General features: G+C 41.2%; 1 protein-coding gene and 2 long non-coding RNA genes across 4 annotated transcripts in view; 2 read left to right on the top strand and 1 right to left on the bottom strand.

Annotated features, from left to right (window-relative positions):
• The window catches only part of LOC121033877 (uncharacterized), a 32,433-nt gene extending 21,370 nt beyond the window's left edge, over nt 1-11,063 (top strand). The window contains exon 3 of the long non-coding RNA XR_005792167.1: nt 9,131-11,063. This is a non-coding gene — a long non-coding RNA (uncharacterized LOC121033877). The remainder of the gene's footprint in view (nt 1-9,130) is intronic.
• Nucleotides 1-13,766, bottom strand: part of STRIT1 (small transmembrane regulator of ion transport 1) — a 33,727-nt gene extending 19,961 nt beyond the window's left edge. The window contains exon 1 of the mRNA XM_040480547.1: nt 13,453-13,766. The gene's annotated coding sequence lies outside the window, so the exon portion shown is untranslated. The remainder of the gene's footprint in view (nt 1-13,452) is intronic.
• A 3,801-nt stretch (nt 13,767-17,567) lies between these two features.
• Nucleotides 17,568-23,424, top strand: LOC121033878 (uncharacterized). 2 transcript variants are annotated; one of them, XR_005792169.1, is made up of 2 exons: nt 17,568-18,464; nt 22,797-23,424. It is a non-coding gene; the product is annotated as an uncharacterized LOC121033878 (long non-coding RNA). The 2 variants fall into 2 exon arrangements; XR_005792168.1 differs by having other exon boundaries at nt 17,568-18,395.
• Nucleotides 23,425-24,302: the final 878 nt, after the last annotated feature.

Consider the following 24,302-nt stretch of genomic DNA (forward strand, 5'->3'; position numbering starts at 1 on the left):
CGACTGCGCCACCCAGGCGCCCCTAAAGAGATGCTTTTAAAGCAATTATCACATGCTTCTTTCTTAGGAAAAAAAGGGGGAAAACAAAGCTAACCTGTCTGTGATGAGTCTTACATCATGTCTCAAATGCTAGCCATTTGGAATTTACCAAGATCAACTGTGTTTCTTTCTATAAGAAAGAAAAATAAATGGTTAATACCTTCAGCAGATCAATTAAATTACCAGGCAGCTATCTTCCCAACTGCCTATGTTGACATTGTTCTGAAATTAACTATTAAACTTAGTTTAGCTATTGATAGTATATTGCTCAAAAATAACTAGTTTCAACAACTTCTGTTTTTCCCCTTCATTCCTTTCTGAATGCCAAAGTTCCTTTCACTAATGGATTGTTTATGATATGCTAAGGAGTCCATCACCAGAATAAAGGTAGAGATGGAATGTGGTCATGATGAAATTGCTATATTCCATTGCAGAGGTGATAAAAATGCAAGGTGCCTCATAAATATTTCTGACCCATTTGCTTACAGGGATGGGGGTATTGATTGTTTGGAAATCTCTGGCTGTAAAAAAGCATTTCAGTTTATTCTATGCCATCAAGTAGCCTTTTGTTGAAGTAGAGTTTCATGGGTGAGTTATTACTGGGAAATCTGCCTTTAGAACATTAGTAATGCAATAAATTCCATCCAGCCCATCTAGGTTATTTTGAGCAGAACTATGTCTAAATGAGCCAACTGCATTTCACCAAAGATATTATATTCTATTCAGAGGCTCATATGTGATCTTCTTGGTCCTTCTCTTTTTGAGATTCAGAATGGCAGAAATAGTCATGATGGGAGCTTCTTTTTAGGGAATTTCAATCAAAAGATGACATAAAAAATTCACTGAACAAAACTTTGTAGTTAAACCAAGTAACTGAACTGATCATTATAAGCTATTGAATCACATTGCAGCTTACGAAACTTGCATATGAGATCCATGAAGATATTTTTGTCTTGAATATGAAGGTTATAGCATGTTCTTTCAGATTTGTATGGACACTATGGAATCATAGTTCTATAGCTGTACCATGTATATCTGTTTTGTTTTCAAATCAGACTCAAAACACATTGATATAAGGGATGGCATATAAGAGGCATTTCAACTTTGGAGTCAGATGTCTTGTGTTTCAGTAATGGCTCTGCCACTCAGCTGTGTGGCCTTGGACAAATTACATAGCAATCCTGTGCCTCACTGTTCTCCTCTGTAAGAGGAAGACAATAAAAGTATCTATTTTTTTGAGAATTAAATGTTTTCTCCTACTATTATTATTCTCCTTCTGTTATGTTCTGACACACAGCATCCTGCAGAATAATGGGACCACAGGAGGCACTCAGTATATGTTCATTGAATAAATTGTCCCCAGTAGATTTCTTATGGCTATAGAGACATGTAGTAGTAGCCTAGTGTGGGGTAAGGGTAGGCAGGGATCGCAAGTTAGGGAGAACTGAAAACTCAGTTTATCTGAAATAAACTTTACTAAGCAATTGTTTTAGTTTTCTCATTAGTAAAATGGTGCCAAGAATATGATCTTAAAAGATCATTGGAATTAGAAACAATATATGGTGAGTGCTGGCAAAATATCGACCACTCAATAGATAGATGATAGCTATCACTAGCTAACACTATGATCTATTTCTATTCCCAGAACACCTTTGACACTAAATGTCAAGGGTGGTGGTTGGTTTCCCATATCAACAACAAATTCTCCAACGCTTACAATTGAATTGTAATTCAGTTCTGACACTACCTGGAATTAGCACACACCCACAAGAGTTTAGTCCCACGAGACTGCCACCACTTCACACACCAGTTTCAAAGTCCAGGCTTCCTGTACTTCTGACCTACCGGCTGTAAATGGAGGGTTCCCATGACCCTCTCCTCAGGTTTGATAATTTTCTAGGATGGCTCACAGAATTCAGGAAAATAGTTTACGTACTATGACTGGTTTAGTCTAAAGCCTATAATTCAGGAACAGCCAAATGTAAGAACTATGCAGGGTAGGGTAAGGGGGGCAGCACAGAGCTTCCACGCCTCTCTGGGTGCACCATTCTCTCAGCATATCGATGAATTCTCCAACCCGGAAGCTCTCTGAACTCCACTGTTTAGAATTTTTATGTTTTAGAATTTTTTAGGCTTTATTATTTCATTATGCAGGAATGATTGATTAAAGCATTCGTCATTGGTGATTAACTCAATTTTCAGCCCCTCTCCCCTCCCTGAGATCAGAGGGTGGGGCTGAAAGTTACAAACCTCTAATCACAGGGTTGGTTCCTCTGGCAACCAGTCCCCTACCTCTAAGGGTCACCTCTTTAGCATGACTCTGGTATAGTTGAAAGAGGCTTGTTATGAATTACAAAAGATGTTCCCCCCATCCCTTTCATTCAGGAAATTCCAAGGATTTTAGGAGCTCTGCCAGGAACCGGAGAAGACCAAATATACATTTCTCATTATATTACAGTATCACACGAACATGTGCAGAATGATGCTATGAAGAATGACAACGCTGACCTGCAGACATGATCTCACCACATTTTATAAATGTCTACCTTGTGCAACACTGTGCTGGTGATATGGGCTTGAGAAAGATGGAAAACACATGACTTCTGTTGCTCATCGTCTGTTGAGAAGTAGGATTTTAAAAAGATGGTAAAATACATAATTTTTGCAAAGGCAAAGTCAAATGACAAAACTAAAGTTAGTAACAAGTTTATTGTCCTTTGTTGAAGGCAAAACAATCCATGCATTGAGGGAGTTCAATGTCTCACAAGCAGTGGAACACTCTTCCTGAGGGATTTGGATCAAGAGCAAACTTTATAGAGCATTAGAAGTAGTAACAGGTTGGGGGGCCCGGGGGGCTCAGTCGGTTGAGCATCCGACTTCGGCTTAGGTCATGATCTCATGGTTCATGAGTTCGAGCCCTGTGTCGGGCTCTGTGCTGACAGCTCGGAGCCTGGAGCCTGCTTCAGATTCTGTGTCTCCCCCTCTCTTTGCCCCATCCCCACTCATGCTGTCTTAAAAATAAATTAAAAAAACATTAAAAAAAAAAAAAAAAGAAGTAGTAACAGGGAGGGGTGTCTGGATGGTTCAGTGGTTAAACATTTGGCTCTTGGTTTCAGCTCAGGTCATGATCTCATGGCTGGTGAGTTTGAGCCCCAGTTGGGCTCTGTGCTGTCAGTGCAGAGCTTGCTTGGATTCTCTCTGCCCCTTCCCCACTCACTCTCAAAATAAATACATAAACATTTTTTTTTAATTTTTTTTTTTAACGTTTATTTGTTTTTGAGACAGAGAGAGACAGAGAATGAACGGGGGAGGGTCAGAGAGAGGGAGACATAGAATCTGAAACAGGCTCCAAGCTCTGAGCTGTCAGCACAGAGCCCGATGTGGGGCTCGAACTCACGGACTGCGAGATCATGACCCAAGCCGAAGTCGGCCGCCCAACCGACTGAGCCGCCCAGGCATCCCCATAAACATTTTTAAAAAAGAAGTGGCAACAGAAAATGGGGCATGATTGGCTGGTGCTGCATATCTGACCTCATTTAGAGAAATCAAGGAATAAGGAAATCAGTATTCGGATATTGGGTGACTGGATATACGTGTTTCTGGTCAAGGGGGACGTTATAGAAACACAAAAATTGGTTTGCTGACATAGCACCTTGGTCAGGAGTGGCTTCATCTTGGACCTAAAATTTATTTCCACTGTGTGAATTTTCAAAACTTACTCAAGAGCAAGTAGAAAAACATAAATATAGATCAATAACCATATTGTAGTAAAACATGACCAGGCCTGTTTTGTTAACACCTTGAGTAGATACAATAGCACAGTAAAATATTTAAAACTAGGTTATATATAAGATGCTTTGTAAATATCAGGTACCTCAGTGGTGCAAAGTGGTACTCAAAAAAAATCTTAATCTGGAAACTGAGTAACATGGTTTAAGTGAAAGAGAAATGTGTTTTTTCAGTACAGGTCCCTGAGATTTGATATACACCCACCTATACTCTGCCCCCCACCCCCCCACCATTCCTATCCCCTGTAAGAAGTGATATCAGGCAGTCAGCTGCCAGGCATGGATTCTCCAACCTCATAGACCCTTGTCTTCATGCGGACTGCTAAAGTCACTAAAGTTCAGCATTCCTTTATGAAAAGCAAGGGTGGTTCCAGAAAGTCCAATTTATTCACATCATCATTAATCTTTGATCTCCTCGTATCCTTTGAATTGCCTATTTGCTGGTTAGGAAGTCCAACATAGAAAAGGTTATGTTGCCTAAGAAAGTTGTGTTTATTTTTTTAATGTTTATTTATATTTGATTTTGAGAGAGAGAGACAGAGACAGAGAGAGGGAGAAAATTCCAAGCAGGCTCCATGCTGACAGCCCAGGGTTCCATCTCATGAATCATTAGATCATGACCTGAGCTGAAATCCAGAGTCAATTGCTTAACCGACTTGAGCCACCCAGGGGTCCTAAGAAAGTTGGGTTTAAAAAACAACAAAGGTGGGGCTCCTGGGTGGCTCCTTCATTTGAGCATCTGACTTGTGGGATCAGTCCCCCTATAGGGCTCTGTGCTGACAGCACTGAGCCTGCTTGGAATTCTCTCTTTCTGCCCCTTCCCCCATCCTCAAAATAAATACATAAACTTTTAAAGAAAAAGGATAAAAATAAGATTTTATTGCTCAAAAAATAATTCTCATGGAACCTCAAACGTGGGATGACTTTTGTCGTCTGGCCCATCTTACACAAGAAGAATTAAGAGTTACAAATCCTTGTAATTTTTTGTAGTGACTTTCAAAGCATGGGCGGGGGGGGGGGGGGGAAAATTCTAAAACCTAAAAAAATATTTTAAAAAAAAAAAAAAAATATAAAAAATATTATAATCAAAAACAGAACTAAGGTCAGCATTTCCAAAACTGACCCAGAAATCCCTCTTTCAAATGCACACTAATGAATCATGCACACACAAAAACGATTTTGTGATCAAATTATCTAGATAAGTGACACTCACTATGATATCCCTTTCTTGAAGACTCATAATACAGGATCTGAGAAGTTCTACAGTGAAGAAATCAATTTAACCAAAAATTTCCCCAATTGATTTGGCTGTAAGCAATCACTACCTTTTTGTGGCCCAAAACCTTTCCCAAAGCAAAGAAGGTACCAGATGCCAAAACAACGATGATCAACACCATTTGGAAAGATATCAGATTTCATCAGGACAGGAAACATAAGGTGATATCCCTTGCCCCAGCTATTAATAATGAATTTGTTATACCTCGTAAGTTTGACAAATAGTTACATGATTCTCCATTTATACGCTTATATGTTTAATTCCTATTCAGATCTTTCAAAGGGCATTGTGTTCCCTTAAATATCAGCATCTGTGCACTTTATTTTTTCCCCCATCAGCTTTGAGAGACACAAGTGAAATTTGGAAGACCCCAAATTTGGAAATAGCCCCAGAGAGAAAGGTTGAACAACCCAGTTAGAGTAAGAAACAGAACTTATTTTCTGAAACTTCTAACCAGAGGTCTCTTTAACTTTGACACCCAAGTAGAGACATGGATGGAATAGAACAGGCTTCCAAGACAGGTTATGGAAACCCAGTATAATTCTTTTACCAGATTACTCTCTCAACTCTATAAATAGCATATGTGTCTCAGATGCCATTTGAACATTAGGCTTTGCTTCACCCTGCCCATAGCCATGTCGTCTCTCTGCCAACTCCAAGATGGCAGCATCAGGCTTTTACTGGAAATGTTTTCTATAGCCTGCATAATGGATACTAATGATACAGTGCTTCCCTGCCCCTGCCTGAACAACCCCATGATTTTCATAATATCAATCCATACAGACAGTGGTCATTTGATAAGGAAAAGCATCCATTCTGTAAACTGTATTGAGCTATGAACACCTTGAGCTTGAAAAAAAAAACCAAACTGAAAAATGTCAAATATTGCATCCCATGCACGAAAAATTGGGGAGCTTCAGCCTAAAATAAATTTTTAAATACACCTTGATTTTATTACTGAAGAGACAGATTTTGTTTCATAAAAGATATTACAAAGTTTCAAATTCCTCTATTTCCTAGAGAAATAGAATTTATGTCATTTATTTATATATTTGATACATCTATCAATTGAAATTTCTAGGTGCCATTTTGATATAAAATCTATTTTGTTTCATTTGTTAATTTCTAAATTTGGCAAGAGATCATCATGATAAAAGCACAATACTTTCTTTAAGAGGTATATGTCAACAATCTCAGTTGAATATCTCTTGTGGCTTAGTTAAAAGGTGGACAAAAGTTACTAAGTTCATTATGACTCCCCCCAAAAAATCCTAAAAATGGATTTATAAAAATGGAATTTTCATGCAAGGTACAGGGCATGTACATATAAACAGGTACAAAGCAGTACCAGTTTAGGCTATTTCTTTGAAATTTTCATTGTTATTTATGTGTGTGGTTTGAGTCACAACAGTGAAGAAATAAATCATAAGGAAAAAAATCCAGTTCTATGTGTGTTCAGCTGCACTAATTATTTCTTATGAACAATACCAAGCATTTTAATTTTTCATTCTAATGAAGATGAAAAAAGCTAGTGGATAAATCATATAAAGACACTATTAAAAGAGGCCATGATTACCATACTGAACAATACTTTGTAATTTTTTAAAGACCATTCCAATATATCCAAAGAAGGAATGAGGTTTTAGGAATATTTGCAATAAGTAAAAGAGTCATTTATTTTTTTTATTTTAGAATTTTCTACTAGACACTAAAGTGAAAAATACAAATACTAAATTTTATGTGTTAATATTCCAGACAGTCAATATTAACTTTTCCAGAAGAGTTTATCTTACTAGGATTGAGCATGGACACTGAGGAAGCTCACACCATTAAATGGGAAAACAGTTCCCATTCAGTCTGTTTGCAGGGAAACAGACTGTGAGTCCGAGGTTAGCACCCAGGAGGCTTCCCTGGGGGCTCTGAGGAATGACATGGTGAGGTAAAAAAAGAGATGTGGAACTGGGCAGAAGGCGAGGTTAAACTGTGATGCAGCTGTGATCAAGATCTCAGTCAGCCTCAGTGAATGCCGTAGGAGGCCATGGAGCTGGGATGGCCCTCAGGGCCATGCAAGCTTGAGACCAGGAGGCCAGGCCTTTGTACCTCCACATCGACCGGATTTTGGACGTAGGCCACCCTAGGAAGGAGATGGAAACTGGGCCAAGGTCACCCCCTAAGGCTAAGAGCAATGCCTGGGGAAGGACTCAGCTGTGAACTGGCGGGCCATGATCCTTGGGGAAGTCGGTGGATTGAAGGAGTCCCGGGCATTGCGTAAAGCCACTACCTGTCCCTGGTGTGGTGGACCGTTACCAATCAGCGATATTGAGCTGCAAGAATTCCTGACATTAGTAAAATGCAAAGAGAACTTCATTTCATGCTTGTCTACTCAGGTAAAATCCAAAGAGGAAAAATCACCAGGACAAAAAAAAAAAAAAAAAAAAAAAAAAAAAAAGCTGGAGCATAAGTTTGGTAAGAGCAGAAATAGATGTAATGCCATTCTGAGATCACTGACCTCTGCTGAAGTCTGATACTTATGTATTTAGATTCTATCCCCCACCACATGCACATACCATACACAGCATGATCCTTGAGTCAAGAAAATTTCATCTAGCAATAGCTCCTGGCCAGACAAGTGTGACATCACCCTGATGAGCAGACGTCAAGTGAAGAACTCTGCATGCCATTAGATACTCAGGCCAAAATTCAAAACATGTGCTCATAAGTAGGTAATATGAATGCACAGGGACATTGACTTAGCCAGGAACATTTTATTTCCCTCATTACAGTGTTTCGGCTGCCGAGGAAGTTCTGTTTCTAAACACCTAATCCCAATAAAATGTAAAATGTAAACTCTCTATTTCTTCTTCCTCAGTCTTCACTGCTTCTCGAAACTAGAATGGTTCGCACCAGCCACCCCACCAAATTCCCTGAAATTTTTTTGCCAATTAACAAAATATAATACAAGCAAGTACATGTTGCCGTCAGTTACATTCACTAAAACCAACCTGAAAAGCAGAAAATCATTAATTATTTTTAAGTCAAATGTACAGAATATTAGAAATTGCATTGATTTTTTTTTAGTGGCACAGTTTGGGGTATAATACATGAAATCTGTCGTGCATTTTTCCTCAACCAGAAGCCTACCTTTTTTTTCAAGGTTAATACACACAAATAGGTGTAGAAATGATTCTGAAACTAAGATATATTGACTAAGCTATGATCTGGGAAGCATCTTAGGTTGCCTAGTTTGACCTGTTTTACAGATAGGAAAGTGAGACCAGAAATGGGAGGACACTAACCAAAGGACATACAGCTAATTAGTAGCCACTGACACAAGGAAACCCAATCTCAGAGCAGGGTTCCTTCTGCAATAATAGCTTCATTAACATTTCAGAAGTTTCAGTGCGTTCTTGTTTTCTACCATCACTGCAACCAGTTCACACTGAATCTAGCAGGGGATTGTAGTTCCTAAAGTAGTAGGCAACACTAATGTTTAAATGTTTAAGCTACTTCAGTATTTTGTGTGCAATCCAGCAAACTGTAGCCAGATTTTGTATCTCGGGTAAACCTGTTTATGTCTTTTGCCTGGCCCTCAAAGCTGGAAAATGTGGTCACTGAGTCACAAAATTCAAATGCATCTAATATAAGTTCTTTACCTCAGCCCTAGGCCCATGCAGGATAGCTAAGCCCACGGGTGTCCTGTGTTGACAGAGCTGGCGTCTCTAATAGCTTCCAGCAATGTTCTGCCTGGCAAGAGGTTTCCAACTTGAGAGGATGCATGGCCTACAGCCAGCACCGATCATATAGCATGAAAAAATTAAAACCAGAATATAGTTTCAAAATCTGTAAGGCATTTTGAATGCCTGGCTTAACCGTGCACTGCAATTTTCATTCTAGCCTTCATACTTTATTCAGAACAGGATTTTGTGTGAGAATGTTTCAAGAGACTACAGAGGGAAAAAAACTCCATCACCACACATCTTCCCATACCTTTAAGCTTCTCTTAGCCATTTTTTCCCTTTTATTCTAGGTCTTTCAAGACAACAGAGAAAAAGAAAAAAACAATATACTTCTGCTGAGCATATTTTATATATCACCGGTGGCAGATTAGCTCATTCCGTGCTCGTGAAGCTAAGGTTAAAAGTTCACCTGCAACAAGAGCTAATGACCTGCACTCTGACTTAGGGCCCTAGACAGTGTTCCAGAACCTCATTACTTCTCTAATAAAAGATAGTAGGAAAACCTGATACATGAGTGAATGGCCTCCTCACAGGACTGGAAAATATCTTCAATGACACATCCTCCCCTGGAGGGCAGTATCACCATTCTTACATAAAAAGAGCAGAGGTGCTGATGTTTTTAAGAAACGAATTGCCTTCCAGGCCTCACCCTGAATGCTGGGGATGCAGTAATGAAGAAGCTAGGCACAGTCCCTGCCTTCTCAAAACTGTATTCTGAATTCTGCTTCTTCCAGGAGGCCTGTTGGAAAAGTTCACCTAACTCTGATTCCTTCTCGGAGCTTCTTCAGCAGGCAGGGTCTACAACTCAATGTTACAGGAATATTGGACTGGCACTGGCATTCTGCTTACTTCACCATCATTCATTCCTGCAATGCTGTTAGTGTCATTTCCCTGGCTAGATGACACAATCTTTGATATCAAGAACCATTGCTTTTTATTCTCTATCTTGCTTGATACAAGCAAGATACAATTGATACAACTGATATTCATTAGCTGTCGCCTTTTTTGTCTCTGTTAAGCAGCTGAAAAAAATTACAGTTACGGAAAACTGAGTGATTTCAGACAAAGTTTGGACTGATAATTCATTTCCTTGAAAACTACCTTTCAAAACTTAGAGAATAATCTAATATTGATCCACATAATATGCAAAGCCTAGACATAAACTTATAAGTAATATATTCATACATGAACGTTAATACATAGTCTCTGTATAATATCAAGTAAAAAATAAATCATTAACACTTTATAAGCATAGGAAAGAAAATAAAGATAGACACCAAAATACTAAGTGAAACCATATGAAATCGTGGCTTGTGTTGCTTAAGAATGTTCAGCTTCCAACAAGTCTGTGGTTAAACCTGTTATTAATCATGTTTGGTTCTCAATGTGGACTTTATAAGTGAATTAAAATGCTCTTCATATGTTAGGGTATCTCTATTACTTTTCTGTTTTCCTCCAGTGAACATTTACAGTAAAATTAGAAAAACAATTTAAAAATTATTCTGATTTATTGACCATACTAGTAAAGGATCCTTTTTTAAAAATCTATGAAAAGACAGCCCTGTCACAGAAGTCTGGCATCTGTTTTCCTGAGTCTTGGTCAATCCAGCTCAGCGCTCCTTGAGAAGGCAGCTCTTTAGTGTCTACCACCCTCTAGTGAGCAGATCGCAAACCCTCGGTTCATTCTTGTAATTACGCTTGAAAACGGAGGGTCCCTATCCAGCATGGTTACCAACAGTTTTTAATTGCAGAGAATTGCAAGCATGCCTTACTAAATGAGCTCAGTTTTTGTTTTTTCAGGCCATGTGAGTTCAATATTTCTACTCTTAATGGGTCCAGCTCTTATTTGACTTTCAGACTCAGAGCACAGTACCACAACATTTAGGACATCAGGGTGAGCTACATAATCCATGACATTGCTAACTTCAGTGCAACCTATCTCTATTACCTACTGCACTTGCTGCAGGGATAGTGCCCACATGACTGACAGGAAGAACCACATCTGTAGCCAATACAGGAGGGCTGGTGGGGATTATTAAATACCACATGATGGAGCTGCGCTCCTGAGCCAAACACGGCTTTGCATAGTTGGTTTTTATTCAGAAACTGGATAAATGTCATCTATACACTTTCAGTTTGCCTTCTGTTGCACTCATACTGTGGGTTTACGTTAATTGTGAAAACTTTCATTCTACGCATCAAATAAATGAACATCTAAATATATGTACTCATTTATAATTTGTACTTCACTCACTTCCTAAATTTATTAGCCATTGCATTCTGAGGTTGAAATTCTTCTTGAAAAAAAAAACAACTTAACTTTATTTGAGAGACAGAGAGAGAGAGAGAGGGAGAGAGAGAATCCCCAAGGCTCCGTGCTGTCAGCGAAAGGCCCGACGCGGGGCTGGAACGTGTGAACTGTGAGATCGTGACCTAAGCTGAAACCAAGAGTCCCACGCTTAACCAACTGAGCCACCCAGGCACCCCAATGAGGTTGAATTACTTCTGATGGAGACTTTTTGGCACATCTACGGGATAACTTCTTTCTTCCCCAGGAATGTCCCAACCAGTGGGTCCACACACTCTCACTTCCCTTTACACTGGGAGGTTTTGTTCTTTGTGAGCTACAAGCCTCAGGCTGAAACCCAGCTCCCATCTCCTGCTTTCATTGGTTCAACAAGTATTTAATATTAAAAGTAAGTCACATGGTGTTTTTTGCGATGTGCAGGATAGAAAGATGATTTTTTTTTTTTGTTTTGAAAGTTGAAAATTGCCCCAGAACAGATGATAAGCCAGAGGAGTTCTTATCTGTATGTAGCACCTTTAAGTAAGGCAGAATGTGACAAGTGGCCCCCATGAAAGGTACAGATAATGGTGGGTCACGAGGGGGAGTAGGGTCATCATCACAGATAGCTTCAGGGAGGATGTGGCCCTAGCGCTGAAATGATGACCCAACTCAAACTCTTTCTTGGGCCCGCTCCCGCCCAACCCTCCTCTGCCCCAGTCTCTCCTCTTCCAAGTGTTGGCTACTTTTCTTGCCTGTCACCTGTTAGAACTAAGTCATGGCTGAGGATTGGTCAGATGCCAAGGGGGAGGTGGGCCTGGGAAAAGGGAAAAAGAACAAAAAAGTCAGGACCCAGGAGAAGAGAAAGGCAGAATGTGTCCCGCGGAGACCGATAAAGGTCTCACGCTTCAGGACTCAGGGCAACAAAAACCTACTACACATCCCCTATTTAACATGCAGCTTGATGCAGGCCCAGGGGCAAGGGCATCATGTAAGTAAAGCACACCTATGCCAGCACACATAAGTGCTTAGAGCTCCAGGTAAGTACGTCCCCTCCATCTGCCCAGCCACAGCCATAGCACGGGAAGGAAGAGTTTCTTCCACTCCCGTGATAGTGAAGGGCCATCCAGCCCAGAGACAACACTGTCCTCGAGTTATCCCAGCAAATTTGAGGCTTTGAGTTCAGGTTCGCTTGGTTTGGGTCATCCTGTCTCATATATGTTGAAAAAGCAAGAAAAGACCCATCCTTCTTATAATAGGGAATAGGATGCACTTTTTCTTCAATGTCCTTAATAATCTCCTGCTATAAGTAATGGACAGGGTGGAATAGACCCAGGGAAGGGTCCTTCAGGGACACAGACCCACCTTACATCCTCACAGAAGGATGAGAAAGGATGAATAAAGTTACTGATTTACACTGTGTTAAGGATAAGTAAACAGATGCTTCCAGACAGTTTGTCCTAACAGTAGGAGGCATGTGTTAGTCTGTGAGTAGCTCGGGTCTCCACCTCACAGAGGACACCACGGGCTCACGTGTGCCCAGCGCACACACAGCTTCAGTCCCGGGACGCTGAGCCTGCTTCCCTTTCAGCTTCACTCTCCCACCAAACAACTGGGAAAGGAGCGTTCTCTCTGAGCTCAAGGATCAGAACCATTCACTATAGAAGCTTCCACTTTGCCCCCAGAAGTGAAGGCAGCTGAGCATGAATACGTGTCTGGAACGACAAAATTTGGAGATACCTGGCTGGAATCCATGCCTCCTCATTCCCCACAACTCTGCATCCACATGTCTCCGGGTGGCACCTGGCTTTTAGCCTGGGGCCTGGGGGGGATAGGAGTTCCAGCATTATTAGCCATATAAACTGTTTTACGGGGGAAGCTTTGGTATACTACAGCAGTTTGGATTTAGTGCAACACTGACTCCAGCAGATGGCAATGAAGAACTTCAAATTCCTCCGTATGGGTAAGGAATCCACTTCATGCTTTTAAATAATTACAACAGTTTTTGTTCTGATACAGCCAATGTTTAGGTACAAAAAGAAAATAAGAATGACATTTATTTTTTCCCTTTTTGTCTGAAAGAAAGTCTAAAACCTAAGTTTATTAATTCATCTGACTCAAACTATGTTATGTTGTGGCTCTGAACAAGGCACAGCAGAGGCTATGTGGGAGGATATGGAGATGAACAGGACATGATGCCCCATCAGATAAAAACCCAATGGCTCTGGTCTGTCCGTGCAAGGACATTCACAAATAGTTCAACAACCAGATGTTGGAGATAAGTTTAACAAGACCTACGTACTTCTGACTCTAAATATGAAGACTTACTGAAATCATGAAGGCAGCTGGACCAGATCAGCAATCCCCAGATCTGGCTGATGTTTTTCAAGTTCTTCTTCCAGGTATTCTGATTTACTGGGCCTGCATAAGGACGGCGATGGATGTATTTTTAAGCTCCCCAGGAGAATCTGATAAATGCAATGTCAGATGTGGGATCTTCTTGCCACCAGATGACCTTTGATGTCCCTTCCAAATACTAAAGGCCCTCATTACTGTGAAAGACAGTCAAGGCAAAGGAACCGACTCCTGCTGGGCCACTTGCCTACTCAGCTGAGCCAGAGCTGAGAGTTCTGAGAGTTTTAGTAGCAATCCATTTGGAAAGAGAGATGGGCCTTTTATTCTGCATATGGATCTCACAATGTGTATTGTAACCAAACGTGGTTATCAATATGCCATTAATGCCATTTCCATAAAAAGAGCCACTATTTCAGTCTTTCAGAAAGCAGCAGATGTAGTGAATACATTTTTGAAGAAACATGTCAACATTTGTGATTACTGAGCAGAAACCGACATGATGCATGATATTGCTAATCTGCTTTACTTGAAAGCAACTGGAGCATGAGCGTTAGCATATATTCCTTTTTCAGGGAGCCAATTTAACTAAAAGCCAAACAGACAGTACAAAGCTTTGTAACTTAGACAGAAATAGTTATTAAAACTGTCAAGGGCAACACACTTAAGGATGAAAGTACTGCAGCTGACGTGTTCTTGTTACTTGCTCATATCCATATTTCCCTTGGATCCGTGCCTGTCAATTCAAAATTAGTAAGCTCCAATGAGTAATTTATTTTATTTTGATGCAAGTGTCTGAGATTCTTTGGGGAGGGGGTGGAGATATCTATTTCTGAAATAAAAATAATGCACCCCTGCTGATTATTTGCAGATATACATATACATTTAAATTTACATTACATAAATTTCATCTTACATATAAATCCCCCAAGCATCCACTCCAGGAATATGCTGTATTTATAAGGATCTTAGAATAAGGGTCTTCGGCTCCAATGTTTTTCTTCCAGTTCCTGTAACCATCACCATCAGTGCCATTCTTTTGATATTTACCATCTATTCCCGATTTGTGACAATGAATCATTCTGGTCCTCCTCTTTGCAGGAGGGGGTTATGATGTGATAGATGGAGTCCACTGGGTCTGTGGACCCACCAAATAAGATTTACCTTGTTCCTGAATTCATAATTGGGACTGGCATGCTTAATCAATGCTTTTGTCAGTAGTTATAACACAAGTTGGGGCCTCAACTTGTGAGATAAGGGGTATTATGGTGGGGAAAGTCAAACTGAAGCCTCTGAAAATGCCCACCACCAACTTTTAAAAAATATCAGGTCCAAGGGGTGGGGAGATGGCAGGAATCAATGCTACCCTTAAGGACCTAAAGGATGAAGGTTGGTCGATAAAATTTTTTTTTTAAAAAAAGGGGGTGCCTGGGTGGCTTAGTTGGTTAAGTGTCCAACTTCGGTTCAGGTCACAATCTCACAGTTTGTGAGTGTGAGCCCCACGTCAGGCTCTGTACTGACAGCTCGGAGCCTGGAGCCTGCTTCAGATTCTGTGTCTCCCTGTCTCTCTCTACCCCTACCCTGCTTCTGTTCTCTCTCTGTGTGCGTGCGTGTGTGTGTGTGTGTGTGTGTGTGTGTGTGTGTGTCTCAAAAATAAATAAATGTTAAAAAAAATTTTTTTTAAAAAGGGATGCAGGATGATGGTACCCATCAGATCTTCATTTCATTCTCCTGTCTGGCCCATGGAGAAACAAACAGGCTCTAGAGTGGAATATTGAAAACTCAACTAAAGAACAGCCCAATTGCAGCCACTATGCCAGATGTGGTATTTTTCTGGCCATTGATTTGACATATCTTCTTTTCTAATCAGAGAAGTTCAGGGGCACCTTGGTGGCTCAGTCAGTTGAGTGTCTGGCTCAGGTAATGGTCTAATAATTCGTGAATTGAAGCCTCTCGTCAGGCTTGTTGCTGTGGGTGCAGAACCAGCTTGGGATCCTCTGTCCCCCTCTCCCTCCTCCCCCTCCCCAACTCATGCTTTCTCTCAAAATTGAATAAACATTTGTTAAAGAAAGGGAGATCAGAAACAGTTTCCATTCACATGGAATAGGCAGGACTGTACAAACCCCGAGCCATGTCAACTCTCCTTCCACTGGTAACAATATACTAAGATGTGTGGACTATGTGGATATCCCACAAAGAATCACACTGATGCATCACGTATATAACATTATGCTAATTGGCCAGGATGAGTTGAGAAGTCTAGCGTGCCGGAGGCTTTGGAAAGACTCATGTGCTCCAGAAGGTAAAAGATAAGCCTTACAAAGATTCAAGGGACTTCATCAATAAAAATCCTGGAGACGAGTGGCAAGAGGCATGCCAGTAAATCCTCTCCAAAGGAAAAGACAAATTATTATATCTTACACCTTCAACCTTGAAAATGTTACCTCGGCGCATTGAGGTTCTACAGGTGGCATGTGCCACACCTGGGAATATGCTTCAGTCTCCATAGTGGGTAACACAAAGTCCACCAGCCTTAAGTGGGACTCAGAGAAGAGAAGAGCTCTACAGCAGGTCTCGGTTCTGGTGCACAAGGAGTCCTGTCACCTGGGCCTGTGAACCGGCAGACCCTATAGCGTGAGAGATAGTAGCTGTGGGAAGGGACGCCGTGTGGAGTGTGTAGTAATCCCCAGTGGAGGATGACCACACAGGCCCTGGGCGTCTTGCACACGGCCATGTCCCATGCAGGAAATAATTCAAGGCCTCTTGAAAAACACCTTCTCGGGGCTCCTGGGTGGCTCAGTCGGTTAAGCGTCTGACTTCGGCACAGGTCATGATCTCACAGTTCATGGGTTTGAGCCCTGCGTCTGGGCAGCTCAGAGCCTAGAGCCTGCTTTGGATTCTGTGTTTCCCTCTCTCTCTGCCCCTCCCCCATTCATGCTCTGTCTCTCAAAAATAAATAAAAGTTAAAAAAAAAAAATTAAAGAAAAACACCTTCTCATTTGCTCCTGGGCTACGTGTGAGGTCGAGTGGTTGGCCATGGGACACCACCAGAGCAATCATGCATCCAGAACTGCTCAGCATGAGCGTGGGCCTATTATCAGACCCACCAAGTCATAGTGTCCAGTGAGCCCAGCAGCAATTCATCACAAGATGGAAATAGTATGTCTGGGATCCCAAATGAGCAAGATCAAAGGGCACAAGCAAGTTGTGTGAGCCGGTAGCTCAGAACCCCTTGTCAACCACATTGTCGTTTTCTCAACCCAAAGCCACAGCCATATGGGGGATCCCTTACGAGCAGCTGACCGTGGTTGGGGATGGGTTGGCTCAGTAGGTGGTACAAGCTGAAAATGGATGGCGGCTGTTTTAGCCTCACTCATATGTGGCCAAAAAAGAATGGTTTCAAGTCCTCTGAATGCTTACATCAGGACCAGAAAATGATCTGGCCCGTGGAAATTAAAGACCAACAACATCTGACCCACCCTGAAAGGATTTATTTTCCAACTGATTGATACCCAGGATACTATTACTGTCATAGGTATTCAATATCCAGCAGATACTTTTTCATGGTAACTGACAACCTGAAAGCCAGCCAGCTGAGCTACCTACCCTCAAACTAATTGCAAATGATGCTTTTCAGAGTCCCAGATCCCTTCAGTGTCCAGTATCATCATCTTCACCTGCTGAGGGTATAAGGCTTTGATATCGGGTCACCTTATATCAGAATACAAAACAGGTTTTGCCAGAAGCCCACGGGCAGGATGCAGACACGTCCCTGGGAATTTCACAGGAACAAATTCAAAGCTTTTTCCATACTAATTATATTAAGACCAAGGAGACCTAGCTGCCACATACAATAGACCTAAAATAAAAAGTCCAGTTCTTTAAAAAGTGGCAAACTGGGATGCCTGGGTGGCTCAGTCGGTTGAGCATCCGACTTCAGCTCGGGTCATGATCTCGTGGTCTGTGAGTTCGAGCCCTGTTTCGGGCTCTGTGCTGACAGCTCAGAGCCTGGAGCCTGCTTCGGTTTCTGTGTGTGTCTCTCTCTCTGCCCCTCCCCCGCTCATGTTCGGTCTCTCTCTCTCTCTCTCTCTCTCTCTCTCTCTGTCAAAAATAAACATTAAAAAAAATTTTTTTTAAGTGGCAAGCAATTAGATTTTATTCCTTCTTGTAAAACTTATTCAGAAAAGGCAGTACATTTTATATATGGGAAAACATGCATAGTCATTTTAATTATACCATATTCAGGAATCCCACCCGGTGCCTCCTTTTGCACCATCCCAGGAACCTAATTAGCTTTCTGGTTATGACTTCATCTTGCTGCCACACTTGGAATGACCACCATTCAAACACAATCATACTGACATGTAACATGCTGCACTGTGACATGGTCAGTGCCATGTGGCAGCGCTTTCGGCCAAGTCTGACATGTGCTGCCTCCTCTGGCTGACTGGTATCTGAACCTGACAGAGGCTGTACAAAACCTTTCTGCTACCTGTTCAGGAGGCAGTGCATGCCAGGGGCCCAAATCATTCTGCTTTCTTAATCCTGTATTCCCTTAGTATATGGAAAGAAACAGGAGAGTCTTCCCGACCTGGACCTGGGCAAAACTGTCAACCATTCAAGAGAAACTTACAGCCAAAAAGAAGCATGGCATGGAATTCCTCTGGACTAACCTTCACTTGCAAACTGAAGACCCATGCTCTAAGTAGTGGATGAGGCTTTGACAAGGCCACTCAGCTAGAGAGCAGGAAACGCTGGTGGGGGCGCAACTAGGACAGCACACTCTGCCAAAGCTGCATCATCAACCAACTGGGTGGGTTGCCCTAGAAATCCTCCTTCTAGTTCCTGCCCCCCACACAGCTCCAGCTCGTTCTCTGGTTACTGCCCCTCTGCCCCATCTCTGGCATCTCTCTGGTCTGGTCGGTGCCAACTGTTTCTCTTGGTATATGCTATCAGCTGGGATCTGGTCAAGAGAATAGTTATGCTAGGTATTTAAAACAGAGGGGATTTAACTCAGGACTTGGTTGTATGGTTGTTGGAGCACTGAAAGAGCAAAAATTCTCAGGCTAAAATAATCTGGATATTACTAACTGCAGGAAGCAGCTACCACCACCACAGGTGGAGGAACAACAGGAAAGAAGTGGCATCACCAGAGGCCAGGCATTCACAGGGGGGCTCCCCAGGGTGCAGGTGCCCCAATGGCCAGGGCTATAGCCCTCAGCTGGTGCCTTGAGGCTGGTGCCTGGCTCTATAAAGAAATTGTCATATGGTTGTTGCTGGTCAAATCATTCCAATAGGAGTTATACTATCGCTAAAGAAAACAAACTGCTTATGTAAAGAAACTGTTTTATAGCAACTGAAAGCCTGTTATGCTAATGAAAGATCATTTTATGTAATCATTAAAGCCCAGTCCCTTAAGAATATATACTAGGCAAAACTTTGCTGCCTGGTTCAAATTACTGCAGGTAGTTGACAATAATCAAAAACCATTTCTTCAAATTCTGTAATTAAGACTGCTCACTCAAATTTGACTTTCGCCTTATCCCAGCTTGTCTGAATTGGTACAGTTCTTACCAAAAGCAATAAATCAAAACCATCATAATTAAACTATTGTGGTCAGCCTCATCCATCATAGGTCTATCATAATTGGACCTATAATTGCTTTTGTCATTGCCTCAGCTTTTATTAACAAAAATACTTGCTAGTCTTTAATAAGAGTCAATTATATACCAGGTAATTTATAAAACTTTCACTTGATCATCACAACTTATCTGTGAGGTTTAAGTATTATTATTTCCATTTAAAAGTAAGGAAGGAACTATGAAAATTTCCATGACTCGCATTTGCAAAGTTTTTTAAGGGGTTACTTATGACTTACAATATTAATCTCTGTCTTCTATGCTATTACAGAGATTAGATGAAATTATATAAAAAATAACCCAAAAGAACACATAATTGAGAGAGAAATAGAGTGTGAGCAGGGAAGGGTTAGAGAGAGAGAGAGAGACAGAATCTGAAGCAGACTCCAGGCTTTGAGCTGTCAGCCCAGAGCCCCACACAGCGCACGAACATGCAAACCTTGAGATCATGACGTAAGCCAAAGTCAGACGCTTAACCGACTGAGCCACCCACGCACCCTGCATATGGAGAATTTTTATCATAGTTGTTGCAACATCTATTTCAACTAATTCTCTTGTGAGAGAATCCATTTCTGTTATCCTAAGCCACCCAGTTTGTGTGCCTTTGCTATGACAGCTCCAAGAAACTAATATACCTGTTCATTTGGATTGGATGCTGGCTGGATATTGTAAATTTTACATTTTGCGGGGTACTGGATTTTGTTGTAGCACTTTAAGGAGTATTGGACTCTATTTTAGCACGCAGTTACTTAGACCCAAGTTACTTAGGAACAGTTTCATCCTTTTGAAACTTGCTTTAAAGTTCACCAGGATGGGTCAGGAGAAACTGGCAGTCTCGTGTTAACCCCCTTCTTCTCATCCTACTCAATGTCCACATCTTACAAGGCCTCCCCACTCTAGCTTGTGGGGATATGATATACTCCCAACCCAGTGTGAGCTCTGGGACATGTTTGATCTAGTGCTGGCTGAGTGTCTTCTCACACACGAGCAGATCAGAGCTCGGCCAAAGACCAGAGAGGACCCATCTGCGTGTCTCAGAAACTCTCTGTAGCTCTCTTCCCTGATATTCTGTCCCACAAACTCCAGGCATCTAGCCCCCAGAATTCCAATTTCAAGCTTTTCAACTCAGCCAGACTTCCACACTCTGCAGCCTGGAAACTGCCTTTGGGCAACAGTTTGGGTCAGTTCCAGAGCTCATCTTACTGATTTGGTTGTCCTTTCCTCAAGGATCACAGTCCTGCATTGCTTCGTAGCCAATGTGTGGAAACCTTTGTTTCCTACATTTTGTCTGGTTTTCCTTTTTTATGTTAGAGATTGAATCCAGTCTCTGTTACTTGTTACCATGGCTAGAAAGTACGTTAGTAATTTTTTAAGTAAACAAGAATATGATGTTTTGAATGTTTCATTTTTTTCCTCCTTCTTAGGATCTGGATGGCACATCTCACCTCACTACTCCACGCTAATGCTTAACATATCATGTATATTTTTGGCACCATGAGGTTTTTCTGTGAAGTCTCCAAGAAAGAGAAATCTAAAAGTTGAACCAGATCCTGACAGGCCAGACCCTAGGAACCCCAAATTCAATAAACATCTCACATTACTAATGACTGTTGGAGGCAAACTGGTGACAGAAACTATGTTCTGCTCTTTAAGTGATTTCATAAGCTAAGCAGATGGCAAACTTCCTCACTAGCTAACAGGTGCAAATGGTCTGGTTCCCGCCAATTCCCGCCAATAATCTTTATCTCAGCACTGTGCTGGACTGGAGGCAGGGCAGGAGGTTGTCAGGGAGACAAGAAGCAATCAGAGCAAATGAAAGCAGATTTCTTGTGCGGGGTGTGATGCGATCATCAGAAACCAGGAAATTTACACAAGAGTACGTTAGGCAAAAAGCAACAGTTTACTAAAATATGCTAAATTACATAGACTTGATAAACACGCCAAATTCTACAGGCTGACATTTTTATAGCAGTTATGGATTACAAGATATCCCCATATTTATTTATTTTCTTCAACCCTACTTCATCCCAGGCTTCAATTTTTCAGCTAATGGAAATTCCATTTTCCAGATGCTGAGGCCAAAAGGGGGTCATTGTTGGCTCTTCCTGCTCCTATATCTTCGATGAAATCCATCAGCAAATCTAGTAAGCTCTAACTATAAAACAGATCTAGCTGCAACCACTCCTGGATACCCTTGATGCCTGAGAGACCGTCATCTCTCTCCTGGATTCCCAAAAAAGCATCCTCACTGGTGAACCTGCTTCCAGCCCAGCTCTCCAAGACTATTATCAATCCAACTATCAGAATGATCCTACATCAGATTATGTCAGTCCTCTGCTCAAAACCCTGCAATGTCCCCCTATTTGTCTCAGAGAAAAAGGCAAAGTACTTAAAATAGCTAAGACCCCAGAGGACCCAACTACTCTGCCCCCACAACTGCTTCTTCTTACCTTGCTCTATTTTTCTTTTTTTTTAATAAGACTTTCATCATCTAGCATGCTATGTAATTTAGTTATGCCAAAGGGCAATACAGTCTAGCCAATTATCAATGTTGATTGATAAGATGTTGACATGTATTCCCTCAACTAAGGCATTTTACAAAGGCAAGTTTATATACTGTTACTAACTAACCTCAGCTACCAGAAGCTGACCTTAGCAGGAGCCTATAGAGCAGTTTGATGTAGATAAGGGTGAGCTGTGGCCCCACTCTTGCTATTCAGGCTATAACAAAAGCAAAGGTAACATGTATACAGGTACGTGTTGACCACACACTCATTAGCAAGCAGCACAAAACTCCACGTAAGCTAACAGAAGTCCCATCTTCCTGGATCCCTTTTAGGTTTCCTGACAAGTTCACTTGAGGCAGATACAACAGCACATAGAGGCAACATTCTGTTAGACTTTTAGGCATCAGCAAGCAATCATCTTACACCAATGGGACACGGGACCATTAGGGACTGAGCGTGTAGTATTTCCCCTAAGGATGTAGACTGTAGGCCTCCTCCAGTTTTTACATCTTATTCATGCAAGAGGAACAGCCAATCCTTATATGTTGACTATCTCACATTGCTTACAAAGGAGAGCCTATTTCTAACATGTATTATGTATGCAACAGATTCCGCGTTTTGACAATAACAGCTCTGACATCTAACTCTAATTGAATGTCTAATTATCATAGCCTTGATTTGATCAAGATACAAATAACAAAGCTTATGGTAGCCATGTTGTGTATGAGGCTTCTGTTTTCTAGTAGCCTGGGTGGCTCAGTCAGTTCAGCGTCTGACTCTTGATTTCAGCTCAGGTCATGATCTCCCGGTCGTGGCATTGAGCCCCGCATCAGGCTCTGTACTGAGCATGGAGCCTGCTCAAGATTCTCTCTCTCTGTCCCTCTGCCCCTCTCCGGCACTCTTGCTTTCAATCTCTCTCTATATGTATATAAAAAAGTAATAAAAATAAAGAGAGAAAGATTTTGTAGCACATGGCAATTTAACAGGCACCTCTAGTGACAAATAGTTCAGTGCCTACTATTTTCACTATAACAAGCACCAACACAGAGTGTTCATTATATTTTATTATGTTTTATGTATTACATATTTATTATTTATTAAATATAACAAGTAAATATATTATGTATTTATTATAGTTATTGTTTCCTTTTTTTTTTTTTTTTCCTTTTCGCAGCCACAACTAATGATTAATTCCTGGCATCATGTAACAAGCTGTGGAAGAAACTGAAAATCCAGTCATAAAAAAAGGACTCCAAAGGGCAGGAATGTCACATCAAAATTTCCTAAGCGTAAGTAACTGCCCTCTCCCCAACCAAAAACTTCTTAGGTCTGTGGGAAGAAGAGATGAAACAAAGATGGCCTTTTTACAAGATCAGAAAATTCCCAAGCTAGAACATACAGTGTCAGGGCAATCAGAGTCTGAAGAGTCAATCATTTTTATTTTTTTAAGCACTTTCTTGGATGTTTTATGATTTGAATGATTCTGTTGTGAGTGTAAAATAATTGGCTTTTCCATTTAAAAAAGCAATAATGTGTTTCTAGTAAAAATGCTAGATTAAAAATACTCTCTTGTTATATGCCAATATTTTTTTCATTTTTATGTTTGCTAATGTCTCCAGGCAGATAGAAACATCAGATAAGCTAGAAGTGAATTTCAATATAAAAATTATTCGTTGTACGTGAGTCAACAATATTCCCCACAGAAAGCTCTGCCGAGTGCTATCAATCTAAAACATATTGCTCTATCAAGCCATGCATCATCCAGGGAGAGTTATAAAATAAAATCTTTCTTGATTTCTTTATTGGGTTTTGCCAAGCAGTATTTCCACTGTTTACATCTTTCAGATTACAAGGTGTCTAAAATGAACGATTTAAAAAGAGATCTTGAAGTGTTCCATGGAAAGCCACCCGGTCTTTCCAAATTTTCAGTTATGGATGAAGAAAAACAGAACACATGTTGATGCTGGCAGGGCCAAAGTGGGTTTAAAAAATGTTCCTGCCTTTGCAGAAGGCATGATTTGGTGTGGGCCTTAGAGAATTGTTGGAACTTGGCTCATGGAGAGAGACAGCACCATTTCAGGTGAGAGCCGAGCACAAGTCTGTCATGGACACCAGAACGAACATTAGTCAGCATGAGAGGGAGGGCTGAGGAAGGAGAGCAACAAGGGAGACAGGTTATAAATGAGGCACTGAAGCAAATCAGTTTGACAACTAAGGTGCGTGATCTAAGAAGCAAATTGAGTACTTGTTGAGGGCATGAGCAAGCAGAGGTCCCTGAAAAGGAGAAATCTTAAACTTGGCCAAGTTTATCAAGAATTTTGCAAACCAAAATTCTAAGAAGGGGCTATTTACCTTCCAAAGTAGATGTAACCTGTGTCTTTTATGGGTCAGGGGATGCTTTACTTTGAATCATGTAAGATAAATGTTGAGGGGTGGTGACACCATCATTCCTTAGTCCGGGGCCCTAGAGCAGGAAGCTTGGAAAGGTAAGAGAAAAAAAATCCACTGACTTAGCAGGGGAAGAAAGTAGAGCCTTGCAAGGATTAACTGAGCAGTGCTCTACGAGGTGGAGGAGAACACAGTGAGAATTCCTCCATTCCTGGTGTGAGATGATTGGGGCACTGCCAGGAGGACTAACCCATGGGTAATTTTGAAAACAACGTCATTCACCATTACAAAA

The sequence above is a fragment of the Herpailurus yagouaroundi genome, unplaced genomic scaffold (genome assembly GCF_014898765.1).
Source record: "Herpailurus yagouaroundi ecotype Mexico unplaced genomic scaffold, PumYag 159, whole genome shotgun sequence".
NCBI lineage: Eukaryota > Metazoa > Chordata > Mammalia > Carnivora > Felidae > Herpailurus > Herpailurus yagouaroundi.